The sequence below is a fragment of the Lathyrus oleraceus genome, chromosome 2 (assembly GCF_024323335.1).
Source record: "Lathyrus oleraceus cultivar Zhongwan6 chromosome 2, CAAS_Psat_ZW6_1.0, whole genome shotgun sequence".
In the NCBI taxonomy this organism is placed as follows: domain Eukaryota; kingdom Viridiplantae; phylum Streptophyta; class Magnoliopsida; order Fabales; family Fabaceae; genus Lathyrus; species Lathyrus oleraceus.
This window is the reverse complement of record NC_066580.1, coordinates 448,848,006-448,854,758: the sequence shown is the minus strand read 5'-3', so window position 1 is coordinate 448,854,758 and position 6,753 is coordinate 448,848,006. Positions and strand designations below refer to the sequence as shown.

The 6,753-nt window shown below is 31.8% G+C and overlaps 1 pseudogene; it reads right to left on the bottom strand.

The window, feature by feature from the left end:
- Nucleotides 1-380: 380 nt before the first annotated feature.
- Nucleotides 381-6,149, bottom strand: LOC127123664 (uncharacterized; annotated as a pseudogene).
- Nucleotides 6,150-6,753: the final 604 nt, after the last annotated feature.

Below are 6,753 nucleotides of genomic sequence, written 5' to 3'. Positions count from 1 at the left end.
TTTTTTTGTATACTATATTAAGGAAATAATCAAAAAATATAATACAAAAATATTTTTACAATTTATTGGTATATTGATATATAATAAACATTCCATTGTTAATGTTATGAATAAACATTCCATTTATCATTGAGAAATAAGTCCAGCAACAAAAATGATTTAACTTCGTACAATTCTTTGGTCCTTAAAAAACTGGGTTTATACAAAACCTGCCCGCAACCTTTTAGGAAGTGATGATTCATTACCCTGTAAAAAAACAATTACATCCATATAAACAAATGTTAAAACATAATGTATATTTTATACAACTCATTCAATAAAATTCTAATAATAAACAACGACATTTGTTGATATAATATAACTAATGAAAAACTTACGTTCTATAAGTTTTCAAAAACTTCTTTGAACACGACGTTTGTTGTAGAATTCAATGGATGGTTATCCTTGTCATGGATTAATATCTTAAGCCCTTTTTTTGCTTTTGACCCTTGATATTGCAACGTATAGTTGACCATGACTAAATACACTTCTAGGCAAATACAATCCAACATAATCCAATGACTGACCTTGAGATTTGTTAATTGTCATAGCATAACATATAGTTATGGGAAATGGCCTTCTAGTCATTTTGAATGGCCACGGAGATTGTGTTGGAGTCATATCCATTCTTGGAATATAGATAACCCCTCCAATATTCTTTCCAGATATAATCTTTGCCTCGATAACGTGGTTTGCCAATCTTGTAACTATAAGCCTTGTTCCATTGCAGAGACCTTCAGGTTGATCAATGTTTCGAAGCAACATAATAGGGGTCCCAATCTTCAATTTAATCTTGTGGTTAGGTAGACCGGAAGTTGTAAGTGTATTCAAAAATTTCGGGGTCAAAACATCAAAAGCTTCATTTCCTTCACCGTCAAAAGTGTCTACAAAATCTGAACTTAAATATTCCTTTTCTTCACCTTTGGGAAAATTTTTAAAATTTTATTATTATAAATCTATGTTAGTACATATAAATATATGAATGTATCTATAAATATGTTTACAATGGATAACGCATACGTGGTATGAATCCCAAAACGTATTGATTTATGATGTCAACCGTTTCAATTGTTCCTGCCAATATAGCTCTTGATTGCAAAAATTCTGGATTCTTGTAATTGTTAAGAAAATTCGGATATGTTTCACTAACAATGGCTTCTAGTGGATCATCATAGTTAGAAATTAAGAAATCATTTGGAATAGGAATATCCGTGTAACCATCGTTAGGTTCTTCCAATTTCCCATCGCCAACTTTTAATATCCAATTAGAAAACAATTCTAATTCAGATGTACTTGAAGTATTGCCGGCTTGTTGGAGTCGCATGTTTTTTGTAAGCTTCAGCACAACACAATGATCCCAGATGTATGATGAATTTATTGTAGAATGTATTATATCTGAACGGCTGCCCCTTGGTACAACTGGTAATATTTGCCGAAAATCTCCACCAAATACAATTACTTTCCCTCCGAATAATTTGTCAGAACAATTGGAACGCCCCATTATGTCTTTAAGGGTTTTATCAAATGCTTCAAAACAAAATCTGTGCGCCATTGGAGCTTCATCCCAAATTATCAACTTTGCCATTTTTAGTAGCTTTGCACGATCACTACCTTTGTCGATATTACATGTAGAAGACTCCATTGTAGGTATTGGAATCTTGAACATTGAATGAGCCGTTCGACCTCCTGGAAGTAGTAGTGAAGCTATGCCCGATGAAGCAACAGTTAAACAAATTTTTTTCTTTGATCTTATGTAGGAAGCTAGAGTTCTCCACATGTAGGTTTTCCCTGTGCCACCGTATCCATACAAAAAAAATACGTCTCATTGCTGATTGTTTACTGCTTCCATTATTCGCTTGAATACACCTCTTTGCTCATCTAATTTAAAAAAAATACATAGCAAACATGCAGTGAATAAATTAATTATACATTAAAAAAAATTGTAAGATAAAATCATACTTTAAAAGTTAACTTTATAAAATTATGACAAAACTTACAAACATTTAACATATTTACCTGTAAGATTTAAGAACAAATTATTGTATTCTTGCAATTGTTCGGCTGGATTGTAACTCCGCTCTTCGTATATGAGCTTATTTCCCAACTGCTCAACCACATATCCACTTGGATAAGGCATTCCAGCAAATTCCTTTAGACTTCGGCTCTTCCTTTGAAGATTTCGTTCAATCTCAATTAATGTTAAATTCATTATCTCTTCATCCGACAACCTCAAACCTTTATACAATAGTAATTATAAGTGTAAACTATAAAACAAATTTACTTTTAAGAATCAAACAAATAAATATAATAAAAATTCACAATATAGGAAAAATAATACCTCTATTGTTTGCAATTCGCTGTTGAGCATATAGTATTCCATCAGCTAAGAGATGACATGTTTTACTCCATACATGCCTTGGCCTGTTAATGCTGCCTGATAATAACATGTGAACAAATAGTAATCTCAAATATTGACCTGAACCCCAATGATTTGCCTCTTTAATAGCTGCAATGAATTCTCTATCATCGCCGATAAAACCCATAGCAAAACAGACATCCCGGAAAGTATCATATTTTACGTTATTCACTGTTTTTATATCATTATAATTGTGGGGGCCTTTGACATGTGTGAGCATCAATCTAAGATAGTACAATTCGCCAGTTGTTGGAGGAACCCATATAAGCCTACCAATTGTGTAACCTTTTTGACGGGGTTTCCATTCTCTTTTTTTCTTAACATAAACAAATTTTGAAACAAATTTGCTGTAAGTTAAATTTTGTGCTTCAGGATACTTGCAATTTGCTTCGAACCATGATGTAAACATCGATTCAGTTACACTTGGTTTTTCCAGAACTGTATTGATACGATCAAAATCAGTGTAATATACCGAATTTTGACCTTCACAATGAAAGTACAGTCTCTCAATAGCTGGTTTTCTACCATGGATTGGAAAGGAGAATATCCTCCAAGATGCTTCACTCGGAGAAACGTACCTACAAATAATATAATGAAAGGCAATGGATTTAAAATTAATAGAATGATTATTGTAGACAGAATATATAAATTTTATTATAACACATATAGTCAAAACAGTGTAAATATAAAATTTTCTACACCATGCATGTAAAGAAAAATTGCACACTTTTAGTTGAAATAGATAAATTGCATGACATCATATTTCAAGTGATATATTAGAAACATACCTACAATCAATATACTGTTTGATCTCATCAATATTCTACGGCTGGTTGGAAGTTCCATCATCATTCGGTACAATGGCAGCGGTGATTCTGTCGTAACCTTTGTTGATGTACTTGAATAAGTACTTAATCGATGTACTTTGATTGCACCATTCCATGTTTATGTGAGCTTGGTACTTTGTCAACAACTTTGCATTATATGGAACAACATTCCGGTTATCGACTTGAATTCCATTCTTAAGAACTGTATGTCCATTGTCCCTTCTTCTATATACCGGAAACCCATCTTGATCAACAATTGTTTCGGGCTGAAACTGTTTTGGAAAATATTTAGAACATTTTCCATCTTTCATGCACGGTGAAGATCGATTTGCAAATCCACACGGGCCAGAATCATGTGAGTTTTAACCAAATTATACAACTCTTCATTGGTATCTTGGTCAGGTATTTCAGCTGAAATAATGCGATTAATATCACTTGGAGTTGGATATTTGTTAGATGGATGGAGGAAAATTAAGATGTGAGCATGTGGTAATCCTCTCTTTTGAAACTCAATTGTATACATATCTATAAAAATAAAAATATAAAATATATACAATAGTCAGCACACGAATGATAAATTTGAAAATAACAATACGATTAATTGAATATGGAATAAGTTACTCACATGCAAGAACTTTCCCCGATAGACTTTTCTTTGTGAGATCAGACAAAAGCTCATCAAATTTCATTTTAAAGACTCTTGAAATGATGTCAGGACGATCTGATGCTTTTAGATGAACAGAACCAAGCAAACGCTGAATTTCAGGCCAGTTGGGGTTACATGTGAATGTAATGAAAAGATCTGGAAATCCGACATAGTTGCATATTGCCATTCCGTCAAAGTATAGTTGATCCATATATCTACGACTACCAACGTATGAAGAAGGTAGCACAACCCTTTTACCTGTGTTTGACCCGTGCGTTTCTCCATTTGAATTATATTCATTCAAATTGTGATACTTGCCAACCCTCAATTTTGACTGATTCTTTCGAAGCCACCTAAGTCTTTCTGATTCCATCATTGTAAAACCATCTACCAAAAATTGTTGATAAAGTCTCCTTGATCGCAACAATGTTTGTGCTTCATTAGATCTTGATTGAATTCTAAAGGCCAACCACTCTCTTATTGTAAGTCGATTTCGCTTTGTTGCTTCTTCCCAAGGAATATCTTTATTGTTCTGTTCTGACTGTGTTATGTCTGTGAAGTGGCGAATATTTGTCCCTTTATCACGGTGCCTCACATTAGGTCTATATCCATCCTCACCATATGGAAATAATAATCGGTACTGATATCCTAAATAACTGGTATGATACTCATCTATCCTTTGAAGTTCGCCACATTGTTTTTGCACTATAATGTCTCTTTTTTCTACAGTGTTGACATCTCCAACAATTAAAGCAGCTACTTCGGATACAGTTGGTTGATTATATATCCTTCCATCATTTCTTCGTTCAGATATTAAACGAAGTTTTAAATCAGAAACACCTTCTTCACAAAGTCTGTCCCTTGCCATGCGAAATGATTGTGCATGAACATTATGTTCATATAACATTTCATATAGTTTTCTCACAATATTAACATCAACTCCACTTTTTGACCTATAACGAAAAGAGTTGAAACAGTTTATTGCAAGTTTCTTAAATAAATAAATTTAAAGTTTGGAAAATAATAGATATCTAACCTGAATCCATGCATTCTGTTTTCAATTTCATTCTCAGTGTCATAAACATATAGTTGTGCAAATCGTGGATTTTGACCTGGCATCGGTAACATGCTTCCTATTCGGTGACATGATTGACCTTGGATACGAAAATTGGGAGGGCATCTACCGTTGTTAAATCGATTGTCCACTTTCGCACCGGGAGATGTAAATGCAAACATAACGTTGTACATTCGAATTTGTTGTTGGAAATTTTTTGATTCACATGATTCGTTGTCAAACAACAGATGTTGTAGAACTTTAGGAGCGGGTTTTAACAAAGGTAACTGAACTTTTCCTGATCCACAACACATGGAAAATTTAGGATTGGACGCATGACGACATTTGTTTTTCCTTTCTGAATACCACATATTTGCACCATAATATTGACATTCAATAACAGGATCCCCTATATCATAATACCCTCCTGATCATCAATAGTATTTAATTCATATGTTAAATGAGTTGTATTTCATAATAATAAAATATTATTTATAGTAAATCATTTTAAAATACCTGATGTAATTTCAAAAGTTTCCATAGCATCTGTTCCATTAGACATTTCATCTTCATCAAAACTTGAATTTGTTGTTGAACTGTAACCTTTTGACATAACATTTATTGTGTTAAGAATATTGTAATATTCTATGACATATCATAAACAAATTAACTCAAATGAAAAATAATTAAGAATATACCGTCAGATTCATCATTCATATTATCGTCTCCACTATCAGATGCAAAAAGCTCATTGAGTTGCAATTCTGGTATTGGATCTTGGTTTGATGTTGTTGCAGCAAATGTATTGTCAAACCTCTTAGATAAGTTAACTCCTAATTTGGTAATGTTTCTGCTTGATATCCTTTTTGATCTGATATTATTATTGGTACTTGGCTTAGTCTTTAAGGACGAATGAAGTTGACGACTTACTTCAACGTTGGCTATACCACGACCGTCATTTAGTATGTTTGGCGAAAGTTCTGATAGTGGTATCCTCAAAGCTGTTGAGTCATTGCCGCGTCTTTTATCTAATGTACCATTTTCTTTTAGAGCAGTTTTCAACCTCTTAGATTTCTTGTCATCAATAACACTCTTTCTATAAATTCTGGCTTTTGCAGCATTCTTCCTCCTCAAAATAGTTTTAAAATGTAATTCTTCATCTACCATTTTGAATATTTTCTATTATAGTACTCACTCAGGCTCTATAATTCAAAATGATCATACTTGATCATACATCTGAAAAAATTACGCATATATAACAGATATTATATATCTTCATCATTATAAATAAAACAGAAGATATATAATTTTATAGTGAATAAAAATATCAAATGTTCACCTGATAAAAAACATAACTTACATTGCCATGGCTTTATTTGAATAAAGTTTTCTTACAGCTTTTGCTCATTCAACATGATAAGTTCATTTCTTGAATTTGGAACAATACTTGAAATGCTAATATATAATATATAAGGTACATGTTAAGAATGGATCATTTCCATTATATATATATATATATATATATATATATATATATATATATATATATATATATATATATATATATATATATATATATATATATATATATATATATATATATATATATATATATATATATATATATATATATATATATATATATATATATATTTGGTACGAAAATTCGTCAGTTCCCTCCAAAATAATTGGCAATTACGTAACATGTGGATATGTGTAATATAGGGAAATGAAAAGTTTTTCATCAGCCTATGTATTAATATAGCCGTAA